Genomic DNA, 20,354 nt, shown 5'->3' with positions numbered 1-20,354 from the left:
AACTACCGTTTGGGGGGGGGGGGGGGGGGACATTTCGTCAGGCCACCACTGTTTCCAAACGTCCAGGGGAGGGGAACCAAAAAAGATAATTTCTGACTTCTCTGGATTGCATTTAAGTTGGTGAAGTTGAAACCAGGAGAACACTTCTGTAATACAGTTTCTAATCCTCTGTCCGTTAAAATCTTCCCCCTTCCTTCAAGTGAACAACAACTGCCGGTCGTTCGCATAAGATATAATCTTCGCCCTGCCTGCCTCCGCTAAGTTAGCTAGGGGGGATATATAAAGATTGAATAATACCGGGCTCAAAATAGAGCCCTGAGGGACCCCCACATTCAACGGAGGAATCCTAGCTGTGAAGGGAGGAGGCCAGACCTCTTATATTCTGTTCTTCAAGAAGGAAGCAAACCATTTCAACACCGTGCCGCCAAAACCACACTCCTGCAATCTCTGCAGTAAGTGATCATGGGGCACGTTGTCGAAAGCAGCGGAAAGGTCTTAAAGGGTCAAGACAGTTTTTCCTCCCTTGTCGAGGGTCTCTCTTATGGTCTTAGAGACCTCAAGTAGGGCCGTCTCCGTGCTAAAGTGGGAACGGAAGTCTGATTGACTAGACTGAAGAAGATTATTTGTTTCAACAAAGTTGGAGACAGCCTAATGTACATATTTTTCCAATGTTTTAGTGAAAAACGGGAGGAGGGAGATAGGTCTGTAGTTAGAAAGTATTGTTTGGTCTGCTGAGGGTTTCTTCAGCAGTGGAATTACTTTTGCCCATTTCCACTTCTCCAGGACTTGACCAGTACACATATTTCCTGATTTGTTAAAACTGTTGTATATGATGGAGTCTTTATTTTCAAGTCTGTCCTGCAGGCCAAACAAGGATTGGATCTCTGCAAGAAGCATGGCGGGATTGTTTCCTATGCCAGGAGGTGCAACTCTTTTGGTGGTGGCTGAGATCTTTTTTCTTAGCTTACCACCTGGCAGTGTCCCTTAATGCCAGACTGAACGAGATAATCCTGCATCAGCTGGCAGACCACATGTGGCATCTTCATTCTGAGGTAGTTCGGGGCATATTCAATCAGTGAGGCATGCCGTGGTTAGGTATATTTCCCAGCGTCAATATGACACACTTCTTTATACTGGAGTTTCCTTCAAAAAGTTATTTGGGAGCAGTATTGATTCTTTGAAAGGGGACAGGCTTCTGTACGACTTTTTCACTGCTATCTCTCCTGCCTTGAGTTCTGAGAAAAGTCAGTGCAGACCAATCTGAAGTCAATTGAATAGCCTTGGACTGTGGCAGGAGAGTATGATTTCCAGAGCTCCTGAGCATGAGCATTCATCCTCCCATTTGGCTATCCCAGCATTGGAACCTCTTGTCTCTACTTCAGATGAGAGAGCTACACCCAGAGCTCTGCAATCTACACCTCCATGTGTGGACATTGAGCAGTAACAGTTACATTCTATTGACTTGCTTTCTCAAGTGGTAAATGCCATTCTTGCAGCCAGATACCTGTCCACGACGTCCATCTATGCTGGCCACTGGGAAATGTTTGTGGCCTGTTACGGGCTACCTCATCTCGATTCTCTGGAAGCCAAACCTCTGTATTGTTGTTTGTTTTATCATTAGCCAAGCACAGTTGTGCGGTGGGCCAATTTAAGTGTTTCTTTAGATCTTTCATGTTTGCATGACTTGCCCTTGCTTTTTAAATCACCGGTTGTGATGTGTTTTCTGAAAAAAAGCCTAATGTAGTGCTTCCCAAATCGTCTATTTGTTACCCACAGCTGGGTCGCCAGCTGATTTTCAGTGGGTCGCAAAAGTCCAAGCAATAAACAAAGAAGCTTTTAAATTTTGTTTTATCTTGTCACATTTACTGCGCTTCAAACTCAAAGGTCAAATCACAGGCAATCTCTTCTGGCAAATTGCTTCCTATTTTTTAACACGGGGATTTGTGTTTACAAACTCCTCTCACACTGCAGTCAGAGAAAGAAAAGTAAAGTGGATTATGTGACTATCTTGCTGAGGTACTGGTAGACTGAAAGGAAAGGCTGTAGGGTGTCAAGCTAAAACGAAGAACGCATTTTTTTTTGTAATTCTGAAGTGTGATTGTTTTATTTTTTTTATAGAGCGCAAACTTGACCCTAGGGTATCAGAGCGCTTTACAAGGGAAACATAGCAGTGTACAATAGGAAGGAATCACAATAGTTAAGCGGACACGTATGAAAACAGTTTACATATAATTAACTCCCAATAAGGCCCCCGATTTCCTGAAGGGGTAGGACGGTATTCCGAAGGGAGACGCTAGTCTGTAGGAGGTCAAGGTCTGTGTATATTGATCAAGGACTGAGAATCGGCAGGAGGCAGCATTTAGGAGATGGATTTACCCTTACGGAAGGTTTTTGCCTCCTTTTTGAAGCGTGCCAGAGAAGGGATTCATCTGATGGCGGGCGGGAGAGAGTTCCATATTTTTGGAGCGGATCCCGAGAAAGCCGGGTTATACGTTTTTTTTTCTTGATTGGAGTAAAAGATCTCTGGCGGAACGAGAGTTTCTGCTTCGACCGGATACCACAAGTTTCTGTGCAAGGTAGGCAGGGGAGTTGGAGTATAAAGCTTTGTGTGTGATGCAAGCCAGTTTGAGTTGGATTCTGGCTTAGAGCGGGAGCCAGTTCAAAGCTTTCAGGTGTGAAGAGATATGCTAAAAAAAATTGAGCTTGTAAGAAGTCTGGTGCTGGCATTAAAGCAGGCTTTTAGGGGTGCCAGGGAGATCTTGGCTAAGCCTGAGAGAGTGGAACAACCGTATTCCAGTCTAGAGATTACTAGCTCTTGGACTGCGCTTTTTAGGTCGGTAGCGTCAAGGAAGGGCTTCAGTTTCCAGAGGTGGCTCAGGCGGAATCTGGCTGATTTGGCCTTCGAGTTGATGTAGTCTCGCATGTTCAAATTACAGTCCAGAGTTATTCCCAAAGATTTAGCTGAGCCCACAATTGTCGGTGGGCAATCTCAGGCTGTGATAGCCTTGACCCATAATTGCATGTCGGAATTAGTTTTTGGAGGGGAGATTAGGAGGAATTCTGTTTTCTTGCGTTAAGTTTAAGTTGATTGGAGCTGATCCAGTGGACAGTTGATTTCAGGGCCTCATTCAGGGAGAGAATGTCCTCAAGAGAGGAGGCTTTGATGTAGAGCGGAGTGTCATCAGCATAAATATGGTTGGAGATATTTGCTGTGCGTACAGCTTTGGTGAGTGGTTCAAAATAAAGGTTGAAGAGGGTAGGGGATAGGGTTGATCTTGAGGGACTTCGACCTTGACCGGCGAAGGAGCAGATAGTTTGCCGTTAATTAGAAATCGCTGTGATCTGTTTTGGAGGAAGGATTTAAACCATTCTAGGACAGAGCCGTCCAAACCCATCCTCAGTTTGAGGCATTCGATTAATTTTTCGTGGTTGACCGTGTCGAAGGCCGAGGATAGATCTAGGAGGATTAACAGGCATGTTTCTCCTTGGTCCAGGGCTTGGAGGATGATCGTTTCAGTGCTGTGCCCAGGTCGGGGACCAGATTGGAAATTATCGAGAAGGTGGAAGTTGTTGATGTGCTGACTTAGTTGGTGTTGTACACATTTCTCAAACACTTTGGCTAGGAGGGGGATGTTGGAGATAGGTCTGAAGTTTTCGGGGATGGCTGGATCAAGCAATGGTTTTTTAAAAATAGGGAGGACTTGGCCAGCTTTCAGGGAGTCAAGAATGGAACCCTGCTGGAGTGAGGCGTTAATTATTGCGGTCCAGCTAGGGATAATGGATTGGGTGACAGCCGCTAGGCAGTTGGAGGGGAGCGGGTCGTTGAAATGGTTAATCGGGTTTAGGGACGATAAGATTTTAGAAACGGAGTCTTCATCATAGAGATTGAAGTCAGTCCAGAGTGCTTGATTTTTAGGTAAAAATTGTGAGGGTATCATAGGAGGGGGTGGAGACAAGCCAGGCAGGGATAGGGAGTATGTGACGGCACTAAGTTTATCTTCTAAGGTTGCGACTTCGTCCGCGAAGGAGGAGAATTCCTCAGATGATATTAAAGCCTTGGGGGCTTCTTTGACCAGTTTGTTGGATTGGTGTTTGACCAGATCAAAGAGCTTACAAGGTCTGTTCTTGGCGTTCTCAAGTTCGGATCTGAAAAATTCTTTGATTTCAGGACGTTCTTGTTGTAGGCATTTCTAACCTGGCGGAGAAGTTTTAGATGAGCGGCGGAGGGGTCCTGTCTCTAGATTCTTTCGGATTGATTGCCGGAGGCATCTCCTCTCATTGTTGAGTGGTCCATTGAACCAGGGGTTCCTATCTTTAGTTTTGGTTCTTTTAGCTTCAGTGGGGCTAGGTCATCCATAATGTTCGAGATAGTTGCGGAGTAGTGGTTATCTGAAAGAGACACGTTAGTGATAGATTCCTTACCTTATAATATCCCCAGGAGTCCGACAGTATCAGGAAAATTTTGCGTAGCAATACCCCTCCGCGCTGGCAGGCGTCGTCCGCGGCTCCATGTCCGTCGTCCGCGACGTTAGCGCCGGAATGACGTCATCGGAGTACTTAGACGCCGCCCATGCGCGCTGACGTCAGTTCTTCTTTTTTCCATGCCAGCTAGCGCAGATCCAGAGAAGCTCTACCCCTTAGTCTTTTTTGACTAAACTTTTTGATCTTTTTGAGAATTTCTTTGCTCGAGTCTTCGACCCCTACGGTGCCGGTAGGGATGCCCGGGTTTAAACCCTGTTCCAGGTGCGACCGACTGATGTCGGTTACCGACCCCCATCGCTGGTGCCTCAAGTGTTTAGGTCTCGACCACGACGACTGCACCTGCTCCGACTGCCGGGCCCTGACGTCGAAGGCTAGGCGAGAGCGGTCTCGCAAGCGACTGGAGCTCCGGCAGTCGGCCCGCGCCGCTCCAGGTCCCGGTCCCACGGGAGGTTGAGGGACAGGTCGCAGGGTCGGAGCCCTCGAAGCTCCGGGAGTGGACATCAGTTGTCGGGATCCAAATCCTCAGGTAAGAGGCATAAGAGTTCAGAGAGACCTCATCGTTCCTCAGACCCACCCCGACGCTCGCACGATGCGGCCGGGGGTTCGGGTGACACCACCCGCGCGGCTCCGCCGGAGTCGCTGTCGTCGCCGTCTGCCCCACACCTTCGGGTCCCTGGGCAAGACGCGAGGCCTGAGGAGGTCTAACGGTACATCATGGCCAAGGGGTCCCTCCCTCCTCAGCCGGGTCCCTTGGCGTCTTCGGGCCTAGCGGGTCGGGCGCTTCAGCTCCGACGCCGTCGGGTGCTTCGGTCCCGGCGCCGCAGGCCCTCTCTGGATCCGCTTCCGGATCCGGGTCATCGCCGGCCGGCCCTATGGGTATCACCCCCGGTGCCTGTTATGGGCGCCGTCCCCAATCCTACCCCCGGTCTGGTTCTGGCGCCGGAGCCGTGCCGATGGGCGCCGCTACCGCCGGCTTTTGGAGATTTCTATTTCCATGAACAGGACCCATCTATTGAACCTGTGCTATTGGAGATGGGTGACGAGGGTGATTGGGAGGGGTCTGGAGACCCTCTGGCACGGGATTGCCAGTCACCACAGGACTGGACATAGGAGCTTGGGGAGGCCAGTGGCATTAACACTTCGCCAGACACTGGATTTGTCTCCCCTTGCACCGTGGCTACGGAGGAGGGGGCAGCTTATAGTGTAGTGTTGACACGGGCAGTCAAGGCCCTAAACCTTGAACTCCCTGTCGCAGCCGTGAGGACTAACCTCCTCACAGAGGTCCTTAAACCGCAGGCAAGCTCCAGTGAGCCTCTGCTGCCGTTTAATGAGGCCTTGTGTGACGTTCTTGTGGGCACTTGGTCCAAGCCCGCCACAGGTCCGCCTGTGGATAGGAACGTGGCAAGACGCTACCGCCCGGCCCCGGGCGACCCTTGCTTTTTGTCCTCCCACCCCACCCCCGAGAGCCTGGTCATCCTTGCCTCCACTTCCCAGACCGCATTCCCGATGGCTCCGCCCGATCGGGAATCCAAGAGGTACGAACAGTTCGGGAAGAAGGTGTTCTCGTCCCTCAGTTTGGGGCTGCGGTCAGTTAATACCGCCTGCCTCTTGGGCCGCTATACCCACACCCTGTGGGACGCGGTCGCGGACGTGCTGCCACAGTGTCCGGAGGAAGTCCGGGCAAAACTCGCCCAAACCCTTGCGGTGGGCCGAGATGCAGCATGGTATTCCATCCGGTGTGCGCTGGATACCACGGACTCACTGGGCAGGGCGAAGGCAACAACAGTGGCGGTTCGACGCCATGCCTGGTTGAGGTCCGCCAACTTTTTGGCCGGTGTCCAGGCCACTCTGCTGGACTTGCCGTTGGATGGCCGTCGCCTCTTTGGCGACAAGGCAGACCTTGCGCTGGAGCGATTCAAGGACTCCAGGGCTACGGCCAAGTCCTTGGGCCTCTCGGCCCCTCACCAGCAAACGGGTGCCTTTCGCTCCTTTCGTGGCCAAGGAAGGGACGCCCCCACACGTGCTGCCAGCCATGCGCCGCAGAATGTCCAACAGCGCGGTGGCGGCCATAGAAACCGCCGTGGTGGCGGTCGGGGACAACGGCGCAGCCAGTCCACACCTTCCCCCGCAGCACCTGCCTCAAAACCCTCCTAGTCCGTGCTTTCAGGCCCATGTGACACCAGTGGGGGGCAGGGTTCGCCATCACCTCTTCCACTGGCGCACTGTCACGTCGGACTGGTGGGTGCTGCAAATCATCCGAAGGGGCTACTCCCTCCCCTTCGAGGCGACCCCTCCAGCCATGCCACCGCAATTCCACCGCGTGTCGGGGGATCACTTGCAACTTCTGCAAGAGAAAGTCACGGCCCTCTTGGCTAAGGGGGCCATCAAGCACGTTCCTGGGTCAGAAGTAGGGTGTGGTTGTTACTCCCACTACTTTCTGGTACCCAGGAAGGGCAAAGGGGGCCTACGCCCTATCTTGGACCTGCGGAACGTCAACGGCTTCCTCCGGAAGGAGAAGTTCAAGATGCTGACTCTGGCTCAGGTCTTAGCTGCCCTGGACCCTGGAGACTGGATGGTGGCGTTGGACTTGCAGGACGCCTATTTTCACATCCCCGTCCTGCCGGCCCACCGGCGTTACCTCAGGTTCACGGTAGGCCACAAGCACTTTCAATTTACCGTGCTCCCCTTCGGCCTTACCAGCGCCCCACGGGTGTTCACCAAAGTGATGGCGGTGGTCGCAGCCCATCTGCGCAGGTTAGGGGTTTCAGTCTTCCCCTACCTAGACGACTGGTTGTTGAAGGCGGGCTCGCCCCAGACAGCCGTCAGCCACCTCCAGACTACGGCCGATCTCCTGCATCTGCTGGGGTTCTCCATCAACGTGCCAAAGTCACACCTGTGTCCCTCTCAGAAGCTCCTCTTCATCGGAGCAGTACTGGACTCGGCGCAGTTTCGGGTTTATCCACCCGAACAGCGGGTTCGGGATATTCAGGCTCTGATTCCGATCTTTCAGCCTTTATCCCGGGTCTCGATCAGGTTGACGCTGCGGCTTGTGGGGCTGATGGCCTCCTGCATCCTTCTTGTGCATCTCGCCCGGGCTCTGCAGTGGGACCTGAAGTTTCAGTGGGCTCAGCCTCAGGGCAACTTGTCCAACCATGTCCTGATCTCGGACGGCACTGCAAAACAGCTGCAGTGGTGGTTCACGGACCGCGTATGGGTCAGTGGCAGATCCCTCTCCCTACCCCACCCGGAGCACGTAGTTGTGACGGACGCGTCCCTCCAGGGCTGGGGAGGCCACATGGGAGAGGCAGAGATCAGAGGCCTCTGGTCTCCGGCGGAGTCCCGGCTCCATATCATCCTTTTGGAGCTGCGGGCGATTCGTCTTGCACTGAAGGCATTCCTCCCCTCTGTCCGGGGGAGTGTAGTGCAGGTGTTCACGGACAACACCACCGCCATGTGGTACTGCAACAAACAGGGCGGGGTGGGGTCGTGGACCCTCTGCCAGGATGCTCTGCACCTCTGGCAGTGGCTGGGACATAAGGCCGTGACCCTGGTGGTTTAACACCTGGCAGGTTCCCTGAACGCCAGGGCGGACAAACTCAGCCGACGGTGCATGATAGATCACGAATGACGTCTGAACTCGGACGTGGCGCAAGGCCTCTTTCAGCAGTGGGGAGAGGCTTGGTTAGATCTATTCGCCACAGAAGAGAACGCGCAATGTCATCAGTTCTGCCCGTTGGAGTTTCCAAGGCGGCACTCGCTCGGGGACGCTTTTCGTCGCGAGTGGAATTGCGGTCTAATGTACGCCTTTCCGCCTATACCGCTTCTGCCCGGAGTGCTGAAGAAGATCAGGCGCGACAGGGTCCAGGTTATCCTTGTGGCTCCGGACTGGGCACGAAGATACTGGTATCCAGAGCTACTCAGCATGTCAGTCGATCCCCCGATTCGTCTGCCTCTTCGGGAGGACCTCCTGTCGCAGCAACAGGGGACAGTCCTCCACCCGAACCTATCCAGTCTCCACCTACAAGCTTGGAGATTGAGCGGCGACAGTTGAGGCCATTTGACATGCCTCCCGAAGTCTGTAATGTCATTCTGGCAACCAGGCGTCCCTCCACAAAGTCGGTATACTCTTGACAATAAACTAGACGCGGTCACGATCGAGGTCAACCTTATACGTGCAGATCTCACGAAGGCCAGCGAGAAGGTGAAGTCGCTCGACATCAAGACAGCTAGTTTGATAGACAATGTGGCGGAGTTGCAATGGGAGGTGCGTGACCTTAGAACATCTCGGGGTGCCACAGACCGGAAGCTTGATGAGTATGAAGGGAGGGCCAGGCGCAACAACATACGTATACTTGGAGTGCCCGAGAGGTCACAAGGACCGGCGCCGGATTTGTTTGTAGAAGACATTGTCCTTAAACATCTCAAGCCGAAGGGTCTTAGTAACTTCTTCACAATTGAGAGGGCCCACAGAGTGCCTGGGAGGGAGACCAAGACCTGGGACACACCCTCGCCCGATGATCGCCAGAGTGCTTGATTTCCGAGACCATGATGCCATCCTACAGGCGGCGTGGGCAGGGGCTCCCTTGCAGTATGAGAACACAACGCTTTCCTTCTTCCCTGACTTCACCCAGGCAGTACAGAAACTAAGGCAAAGTTTCCTCCCAGTGAAGAAGAAACTCAGGGACAAGGGACTGCGATATGCGATGATATATTCGGCTCTGTTACGAGTGGAAATCGAGGGGAAGGCCTGTTTTTTTAACAACCCGGAAGTGGCATCAGATTGGATTGATAGCAGGCCCTGGGGCGGCAGAGCACGAACTCGGTGGCAAGGAGTAACGACTTGAACAGGATTGTCGGCAGCCATGGAACTGTTTGCACTGCTGGAGAGACTTAGATGTGGGGGCGGCTCAGCTGCTGTTTTCTCCTGATCCTGATAGGCTGCGAACTGATTCAGGGCACAAAAGGTTCCTTTGGGCCTCATTACTACCTTTAGTTAGCCATTGGGGGGGGTATTGGGCGACAGGCACTGCGACTTGGGGATGGGCATTAGCCATATGCAGGGGTGCTGGGAGGGGGGGGCGGTACACGGGGTGGACAAAGAGGTTTGGATTGGAGATCCTATTGTACACAGTAATGTTTGCATTGTTGGGTTTAAAAAAAAAAAAAAATCCTTTATGCATCGGTTGGCAATGTTGCAGTTCGACAATACACATATTGGTCAAATGTCATGTGTTAGCAAGGGATCGGGGATAAAGGTGCTGAGTTGGAATGTGAATGGCCTGGGGGACAGGATCAAGAGAGGAATGGTTAACCAATTGGTGAGACGGCACTCTCCGGATGTAGTAGTATTGCAAGAGACGCATCTTGTCGGCAACCGCTGCATGGCTCTCCATAAAGGGGGATATAAATTGGTAGCTCATGCCGGGTTTACCACAGGGTCCAGGGGGGTTGGGATTTTGATGAAAAATTCCTTTCCTTTAACAATCCAGGCTACGTGGTCCGACCAGAGGGGTGTATATCGGAGTTTCTGGACAGTAAGAGGGGGAGGACAGTTACCTACTTGTTGATATATGTCCCGCCTGGCCTCTAATCCGATACTTTTCGTGACCTTGGGACTGTCTTTCTCACCTTGCCCCTGGGCCTCCTGGTGTTAGAAGGCGACTTTAATGCTGTCTTCGATGGGCAGAATTACAGACACCCCGCGAGAGTACTCAGACCGGCTCATAGGTGGCTCTCCGACTTCCTTGAAACGGTGGGGCTCGTAGATAACTGGCGGATACATAATCCGACCCAGACACACTTCACACATGTATCCGTCGCGCACATTGTATGTCCAGACTAGATTACGTGTTGATACCGGCGGCACAGGCAGCTACGGTCAGAGAGGCACGATACCTTGGTAGGGGCATTTCCTACCATTGTCCCATGTGGTTGCTGGTGGAGCTTGGGCAGCCTGCGGTAGGTAGAGTGGCTCCAATCAGTGGGTTGCACTTAAAGGACCCCGCAACTAAGAAAGAGGTTGGGACGATTTCGGAACATTACTTCCATGCGAACATGTGTACCTTTGAATCTGCGCAGACCTTGTGGGAAGCGTATAAGACGGTGATACGCGGAGAGGTCTTGTCCTTGGTGGCGGGGAAGAAAAAGAAGCTTCAGGCAGAGGTTGAGAGGGCAGAAGTGATACGGTTGGGAGAGAGGGTAGCTAGGACGGCTGCTCCGGCATACCTGCACCTTTTAAAAATACGACAGGATGAATACAAAGGCCTAGCCAGAGATAAGGCGATAGCTCAGAATAATGCCACCCAAAGTCGCATTTATGAACATGGTGACAAGGCTGGTAAACTGCGTGGCTCGAACGTGGGGAATGGGCAGCGCGGCTAGTACCGGAGTTACAAGGGAAGGACACTGTCCTGGTCACAGACCCACAGGAAGTGGCAGATGTGTTCTCCGACTATTACAGAGAAGTATATACCTCGGTCGGGGAATATACAGAGGCTGAGAACAGCGACATGATCAGGGACATCCGTATGCCTGAGTTGTCAGAGGATGATAAGAGATATTTAGACTCCCCTTTTACCGACGACGAGGTGGCACAGGCAATTAGAGGGGTTCAATCCGGAAAGGCGACCGGCCCAAACGGAATCCCTATAGAACTATATAAATTGAATGCACATAAACTCACCCCGTATGTTCGATCCATGTTCACAAAAAGTAGAGAAAAAGGTCTACTCCCATACGATCAGAAGGTGGCAAATATTGCAGTTATCTATAAGGCAGGTAAACCTAAGACGCATTGCTTCTCATACAGACCTATTTCACTGCTTAACGCCGAGCCTAAAATACTGGCGAAGCTACCTACTCGTTACTAGATTGGTTAAGGTAATCACTACTTTGGTGCACCCGGATCAGTCAGGCTTTATGCCACGCCGAAATACAGCTCACAATCTGCGGAGGCTGCATGGAATTCTGGGTGGTTCCCCGAAGATTCATGAGCCGGTAGTACTAGTGTCCTTGGATGCCACTATGGCGTTTGATGGGGTTGAGTGGTCCTACCTGTTTGCGGTACTGACGAAGATGGGTTTTGGACTGGAGTTTGTTGGTTGGGTACGTTTGCTGTATGTGGATCCCTTGGCCAGAGTTGTTGTGAACAACTGCAGGTCGACAGACTTTCCCCTCGGTAGGGGCACGAGGCAGGGGTGCCCTTTGTCCCCACTTCTCTTCGCTCTTGCACTAGAGTCTCTAGCGGCATGGGTCAGATGGGACCGGTCAATAAGAGGCCTGCGGTGGACGCCGGAGTGGGAGGATAACATTTCACTGTATGCCAATGATATTCTGCTTTATCTCACCAACCCGAGGGAATCCTTGTTCGGATTTCTTGATGTGCTGGCCATGTACGGGAGGTATTCCGGTTTTGCGATCAATTGGTCGAAATCAGTGCTCTTCGTCCTCAGGGGCGAGCCACCAGTGATCCCGCAGTCATGCCCTATACAAATTGAGCCAATAGGGTTTAAATACCTAGGTATTTATGTTACACTTGACACGAAGTTGCGGTACACTAATAATCTGGGACTCACCTTGAACCGATTTAAAAGGGATGCGGAGCGCTGGAAGGCCCTTCCGCTCTTCCTGTTGGGTAGGGCATTATTGTTTAAGATGATGGCTCTTCCTCGGTTTTTGTATGTACTCCAGAATACAATGGACTTGGTACCGGCATCTTACTTTAAAGAAATAGAGGCCCTCCAGAGGCAACGTCTTTGGGACGGAAGACCCCATATAGCATTCTCTAAAGTTACTCTCCCCTGGTACGGCGGGGCGATTGGACAGCCAGACCTGCGGAAATACTATTGAGCTTCACAACTTGCAGCGGTGAACCATGTTGTATACGGACCCCCAGGGGATCCAGGGTATGCCATGGATCACGGCCAGGCACCAGGTGGGGATTTCACCAGGGCGCTGTATGCCTGGCCTCGGGTGCTTTCCCTGGTGGGTCCCACTGCGCATGCAATCCACATGTGGCACGCGGCCAATAGATATCTTTCCTGGGAGTGGAAGCTAACTTTTGCTACCCCCTATGGAATTCGGAGAGGCTTGGGAGCTTGTGGAAATCTAAGGGATTTGACAAGTGGGATCTCATTGGGATCACACAGATCAAAGACGTGTGGCGAGGGGATGCAATGCATACATTCGACTCTCTCAAACAGCATTACAGCCTACACGATAGTGAGTATTATCGTTTCCTCCAGATTAGACATGCTCTCCTCACTCACACACATACCTGGAAACACTACGCTTCCAGAGGCCTCTCCCCTGGAAGATCGAGGATTGGACGGACACCTCCTCGAGAAGACTATCTCTTTAATATACAAAAAGCTCATTAATAATATTGAGGACCCGCAGTGGAGTGCGGATGGGATGGAGCTAGATGATGAAGATTGGATAGAGGCAGTCTCCTCCCCGAGGGTAGTTGCGATGCAGATGAGACTTAGATTGGTGCAGCTAAAGATTTTACATAGGTCGTACATTACAGGGCCTCGTGTGGTACGAATGGGTCGAGTGGAGAGTGCCGTAGGGGGTGTGGAGAACTTGGCCCCTTTATGCATATTCTGTGGCACTGCGCGGAAGTAGAGGAATATTGGAAGAAGGTTCATGACAAGATACGAGTCGCTTAGGGGGTTGACATACGACCTGAGGTCCGGAGGTGTATACTGAATGTACAAAGAGAAGCTCTCGCAACTACATATGTGTTCATCTAAACAAGGTACAATGACCAAAAGTTAAAAAGAAGCGCAGAAGCAGGTTCTTTGGTGTAAATCTTCTTGTCACAGCAAGTTGTTTAATTTTCTCCAGACTTCAGAATAATACAATCGCCGACACGTGTTTCGTCGTGTGCGGTTGAGTCACACGACTCTTCAGGGCTGATGATACAAAATAATGTAGGCAATTTGTTATCTAAACATGTTTCACTTGATGCTGCATATGGTGACAATTGTGCAACCGACATGCAGTTGTGACGTGCGTACGTATCGCACATGGTTGGTGAGAATTGGTGAAGAAACTTGCATACTCGGGCAAGTGATTGGCCTTATAGTGCTAATGTGCACGTAGTGAGTGAGATGGATTAAGAAGACCAATGTGTGGTCATGTGTCAGTCGTACACAGTGGTCCTAAAAAATTAGAGGGTATCCGTAGTGATGGTGAATAAAACGTGAGATGTCAGATATATTGAATCTACTTAGATGCGTGACGAGGTATTTGTGTGGCCTCATGGCGTGGTAGTGATATGAGTGTCTATATAGGTTAAAAGACCCTGAGAGCACAAATCATGCAAAATTATTGTTCAGTGGATAATTGGTATTACCTTCACTCCAATTCCAAAGTGTGGTTGGAGTAAGTCTGGGTCTCTAAAGGCTCACTTTCACGCTAAATAAGGTAAGGGTGAAAGAGAGAAGAAAAGAGAACTCATGAGGAGGCTTGTAAGGGAAGCAATGCTAGCAGGACTAAGATGAGTCTCGGGCAGCAAAGAAAACTTTCTCTTACCGATGGGTATTCTGTATTCATAAGAATTAGTCGAAGCTGTATGACAAATTGGTCAGTTGCAGTGTATGGATAGAGTTAATGTAACCCACTGGTAATTTCCATTAGAAAATATAGCGCTATATGACGAAATGAAAGAAGGGGGGAAAAACATGAGTTTCCGTTGCATAGCGCCATACAGTTAGTTTAAGCCAGTTTGCTAGTTGTAGAACTCTAGAAAAACGCTCGCCCAGTTGCTCTTAAAAGATAAGGTATTGGAATTGTAAAGGATTACCTGTATCTCGCTATTTTGTAAGGCGGGTAGCCGGGAGGGGATTCTATATAGCGCCAAGTTGAGGAAACGGGTCCGTGTCCTCTGCGGTGGTGTGCTGGCGAGTAAATATGAAAAATAGTCAAACAGATGTCCCGGGGACATGCGTTAGGAGAATCGTGACTCGCACGCTTGTTAACTAAGACGCGGGTCCGTGGTATGTCAGAAAACGGTGGAGAAACTGACACTTACCCGCTGCAGGCAATCCCTCCTCTGTAGTTTCCCGGCGGTCGTCTCTCGTGTACGAACACGTGACCCCGGGAGAGGAGGGATTATAATGAGAATGGTAGACATAGAGGACGTCCTTGAAGTGAAGTTTGTCAGCGCCATTATTGAGAGGGGAAATAATATATGAAACGAAGGAAGTCTATGTCTGCTTTAATGGAAATATCCATCCGTGTCTATTGTTAAAAAAACATAATCGTGGTATAGGGAAAAGGAGTAAATGTAGTCTACTGGAATGTGTGAATCACACAATCCCGCTATTTGTCAATGCAACTCCTTACTCGTTGCTCATGTGTGGGAAATAGAATCATCCTTATGTCAGTTGTTCTGTTCTGTAGACATAAACTTATCAAAAACGAAGAAGCAAGGATGCTGTGACGTTAGGCATGCGGGGCCAAGCCTGGGTGTGGCTGGATAATTCAAATGTGATGTGCAAATTTGAAAGAAAGTGCAGATAAATTGTGACTAAGTGAAAAAGAGGGGGACACATCATACCCCTGTACATCTGAATATGTTAAAATATAAACCAAGTCTTAAAAAGCAATAACGGGACTCAGAATATGTACGTAAACAGCAAGGTTTGCGAATAGTAGACAATTGTCCATATTGTCAATCTCAATAATTATAACATTGACCTTGTAATGTGGTACAGTATACATAATTGTCTTAATACATTGAAACATAAAAGTAGAATACATTTGACTCCCAAAGAGAGGAAGTCTCTTCTGTTGTCATTTGTTATCAACACCCTAGAGTTCAGAGTATTTATACACAAAATTAGTCAGTTTGCACCAAGGATCCCCCCGGTAAGATTCTAGTCTCCAAGGAAATATTGGAGCTCAGAATCGTAGTTAAGTCCATGTTCTACGCTACGTAAGCGCATGATCCAAGTGGCCTCCCTACGTCTGAGCATTAGTTCACGATTGCCCCCTCTGATATTGAGGGGAATTAGATCGATCCCAAAAACACGTACTTTAATGTCGTCCTCATTGGGTTGGCACTCCGCTACATGAAGGGCTACCGGGTATCTGGGGCCCCTCCTCTGTATAGCTCTCATGTGTTCAGCTATCCTCTCTTTCAGAGTTCTAATGGTACTCCCTACATACATCTTGCCGCATTGGCACTCGATGATGTACACTACAAACTTGCTAAGGCAAGTGATGTTGTGTTTAATCTGATAGACCATTCCATCATGTCCTGCAAAGTTTTTTGTGCCGTGTTTGCCCCATATACACATAGAACAGAATCCACATTTGTGGAAACCAATGCCTCGTGTTGAGAGACAGTTCTGTGCTGTGGTATTCGTGGGAACGGTAGGACTCAATTTATTTCTCAAAGTGAAACCTTTCTTGTAGGTGATGGAGGGTCTCTCTGGAATGAAATCCTTCAGTGCGGGGTCCTCTAGTAGAATTTTCCAATGTTTATTCATACTCTTTTTGGTGAGTTGGTTTAGGGCATTAAATTCAGTTATGAATCTGACGTGTTGGATAGGGGATTTCATTTCAGTACGTGTTTTCAGACAATCAGGTCTTGCAATGGCTCTTGTTTTCGACTCCGCTCTTTTGAGGGAAGTATTAGAATAACCTCTATTCTGAAACCTGTGTTTCATGTTGGTGATACAGTTATCAAGTTCACAGGCTTCACTACAGTTTCGTTTGGCCCTGAGAAATTCCCCGTAGGGGATTGAACGTATTTGATGTTCAGGGTGAAAACTAGATGCATGTAAAATGGAATTGCATGCGGTGGGTTTTCTAAAAAGTTTTGAGTGTAAGTTATCATCTTTAACATAGAATTCCAGGTCTAGGAACTCAATTTTGGTCAAGCTGTGCTGCATAGTGAAACTGATTTCCCAAGTGTTGGTGTTAAGGTATTCAAAAAAAGAATGAAGAAGTTCCTCAGTTCCGGACCATAGGAGAAAGCAGTCATCTATGTATCGGCCCCAAAAGATTATGGAGTCAGTGTATTGTGTTCCTTTGGTGCCCCAGATAAGGTCAGCCTCCATTGCTCCCATAAAGAGATTTGCAAAGGAGGGTGAAAATTTGGAGCCCATCGCTACTCCTTTCTTCTGTCGGTACCATTTCCGATCAAACATGAAGAAGTTGTTCTCCAAGATGATCTTCATCATCTGAATCAACATGTTAGTGTGTGCCCATAGTGAAGCCGGTCTGTTGGAAAGAATCTTAGTGATAGCTTCAATTCCTAGATCTAGGTTAATGCTGGTGTAAAGGGACACTACGTCCATGGTGACCAGTATAGTGTCTTTCTGCCATTCAATATCTGCCATGATGTTTAGTATATGTTTTGAATCTTGTATGTATGAGGGAAGGTTTCTCACTAACGGTCCCAAAAAGAGATCCACGTATTCTGCGATCCTTTCGGTGGGACCCCCTATCCCCGACACAATTGGTCTGCCAGGTGGGAATGGTTTGTCCTTGTGGACTTTGGGTAGGGTGTAGAGCCAAGGATGTGTGGGTTTGTGGACCTTGAGATATAGATATTCGTTGTCGTCTAAAAGACCTGATTGTTTCCAAAGTAACAGTTGTTCATTGATTAGCTTAGTTAGTGGACCTGTAGGGTTGTAATTGAGTGATTCGTAACATGAGCAATCGCTCAGTTGGCCAAGGATCTCATTGTTGTAATCAACTAGATCCATGACTACTACATTACCCCCCTTGTCAGCCTCCCTAATGATGATATTGGGGTTCTTACTGAGAGTAGAAAGTGCCAAGCGTTCACCTCTGGTTAGATTGTCCTTGTATTTGAACTTGATGTCTAGGTTTCTTGTATTAGTTCTATCCAGGTCTTCCAGAACGCGTTTGTGAAAGTTGTCAATGGTGTTGCCACCTGATAATGTAGGTATCCATTTGGATTTGCACTTCAGACCACTCGTTATGTTATAGTCAGTTTCTATATCTAGTTCTTCTAGTAACTGTTCCATTTCCAACGGACTATCTTCTCTGTCCGTCAAAGAAAGAAGCAGGTGTGTTGCTTGTAAATCTTTAATAGTCAAAGGTACATCGTCAAATACAGTTGGAACAAGGGTAGGTTGTCTTTGTGACTGTTGTGATCCCACAAAATGTTTTTTAAGTTTCAGGTTACGTGTAAACTTGAACAGGTCTATTTTCGTTTGACACAAGTCACCTGTGGCATAGGGGTTGAAGTTAAGGCCTTTGCTGAGTAGGGAAATCATGTCAGGTGTCAGTGATATTGAGGAAAGATTGATGACTTGGACATTATCAAGTGGTGTAGCTAGTTCCTCTGTGTCCCTGACCTCAGTTTTCTGCGATATTCCTCGCTTTTTCCCACGTTTGCCCCTATGGGGTTTTGGTCTACTGCGGCCTGTGGAGGCTGGGTTCTGTTGCCCTTCCTCACCTGTTCCACTTCTAAAAAAAAGGTAGAATTGTTAGGTTGTGCGTTAGCAAGGATTTCGTTCTCAATGTCACTGAGTCCAGTGGAACTCAGGGACGTAGTGCTAGAGTGAGCGGAATTAGAAGTGTTGGGTCTCCCAGTTTGGGAGCTGTTTTTGGGTCTGGGGATCAGTGAATCGTATTTGCGGTCAAAGGTGTAGACTCTCCCATTTTTGTAATCTGCCTCGTCCCTTTTGATTTGGCGTGCCTTTCTATTCTTTATTTCTGTCTGGTGTTTAAGCAGAATTTCATCCAGTAGGGTGTAATTCTTTACGGTGGCCTCGGGTTTGTTGAGATCTTTAATCTCTTGTTCAATATTGGAAATTTCTGTCTGTAACTTAGCGGTCTTTCGGTCAGCACTTTCTATAAGGATGTCCATAAGTGTGGTAGAATTCTGATTTAGTGAATCCTCCCATTTGACCATGAGATCTCGGTCGAGATCATCATAGGTGGGGAAGATGTGGGACAGTAAACCCCTAGGGACTATCTTGAGTCTTAAATAGTGCTTAAGAGTGGCCCCATCCCACCATCTGGAATTTTCTTGTTTTTTATGTTTCTCTAGTTTTAGAAATTTGTCTCTAAGACCCTCAACTCGTGCAGGACCTGCTGCGGCCGATGCCTGGTGTGTGGGCATGCCTTTGGCCAGGTTTTCAAAGAGATCTGCTGCTGCTTTATCCCTGTCCATTCTGTAGTGGACAATGATCTACTGTGTGACAGTCACTGCAGTAAGAGTGGTAACGTGGAGGCACCCAGTCCTAAGCCAAAACAGGAAAACTGTGCAAAGGGGTTTTTAGAAAATTAGGACCAAAGGGGCGCGCTGCCTGGGTTAAGACGTTACAAAGTGTGTGAGGAGCAGGAGTATCGTTGTGTAGTGCGTGAAGAGCAGACGGCAAAACACCCTTAACCGTCCAAACAAGTCAGACAAGGCAAATTAACAAAGAGAAGCTCTCGCAACTACATATGTGTTCATCTAAACAAGGTACAATGACCAAAAGTTAAAAAGAAGCGCAGAAGCAGGTTCTTTGGTGTAAATCTTCTTGTCACAGCAAGTTGTTTAATTTTCTCCAGACTTCAGAATAATACAATCGCCGACACGTGTTTCGTCGTGTGCGGTTGAGTCACACGACTCTTCAGGGCTGATGATACAAAATAATGTAGGCAATTTGTTATCTAAACATGTTTCACTTGATGCTGCATATGGTGACAATTGTGCAACCGACATGCAGTTGTGACGTGCGTACGTATCGCACATGGTTGGTGAGAATTGGTGAAGAAACTTGCATACTCGGGCAAGTGATTGGCCTTATAGTGCTAATGTGCACGTAGTGAGTGAGATGGATTAAGAAGACCAATGTGTGGTCATGTGTCAGTCGTACACAGTGGTCCTAAAAAATTAGAGGGTATCCGTAGTGATGGTGAATAAAACGTGAGATGTCAGATATATTGAATCTACTTAGATGCGTGACGAGGTATTTGTGTGGCCTCATGGTGTGGTAGTGATATGAGTGTCTATATAGGTTAAAAGACCCTGAGAGCACAAATCATGCAAAATTATTGTTCAGTGGATAATTGGTATTACCTTCACTCCAATTCCAAAGTGTGGTTGGAGTAAGTCTGGGTCTCTAAAGGCTCACTTTCACGCTAAATAAGGTAAGGGTGAAAGAGAGAAGAAAAGAGAACTCATGAGGAGGCTTGTAAGGGAAGCAATGCTAGCAGGACTAAGATGAGTCTCGGGCAGCAAAGAAAACTTTCTCTTACCGATGGGTATTCTGTATTCATAAGAATTAGTCGAAGCTGTATGACAAATTGGTCAGTTGCAGTGTATGGATAGAGTTAATGTAACCCACTGGTAATTTCCATTAGAAAATATAGCGCTATATGACGAAATGAAAGAAGGGGGGAAAAACATGAGTTTCCGTTGCATAGCGCCATACAGTTAGTTTAAGCCAGTTTGCTAGTTGTAGAACTCTAGAAAAACGCTCGCCCAGTTGCTCTTAAAAGATAAGGTATTGGAATTGTAAAGGATTACCTGTATCTCGCTATTTTGTAAGGCGGGTAGCCGGGAGGGGATTCTATATAGCGCCAAGTTGAGGAAACGGGTCCGTGTCCTCTGCGGTGGTGTGCTGGCGAGTAAATATGAAAAATAGTCAAACAGATGTCCCGGGGACATGCGTTAGGAGAATCGTGACTCGCACGCTTGTTAACTAAGACGCGGGTCCGTGGTATGTCAGAAAACGGTGGAGAAACTGACACTTACCCGCTGCAGGCAATCCCTCCTCTGTAGTTTCCCGGCGGTCGTCTCTCGTGTACGAACACGTGACCTAGTTTTCACCCTGAACATCAAATACGTTCAATCCCCTACGGGGAATTTCTCAGGGCCAAACGAAACTGTAGTG

At 48.8% G+C, this 20,354-nt stretch overlaps 1 protein-coding gene across 2 annotated transcripts in view; it reads left to right on the top strand.

The window, feature by feature from the left end:
* The window catches only part of LOC147698289 (tudor domain-containing protein 3-like), a 764,430-nt gene that overhangs the window by 533,361 nt on the left and 210,715 nt on the right, over positions 1-20,354 (top strand). The window lies entirely within an intron of this gene.

Source organism: Lissotriton vulgaris, chromosome 8, assembly GCF_964263255.1.
Source record: "Lissotriton vulgaris chromosome 8, aLisVul1.2, whole genome shotgun sequence".
Taxonomy (NCBI): domain Eukaryota; kingdom Metazoa; phylum Chordata; class Amphibia; order Caudata; family Salamandridae; genus Lissotriton; species Lissotriton vulgaris.
This window is presented reverse-complemented; position numbering and strand designations above follow the sequence as displayed.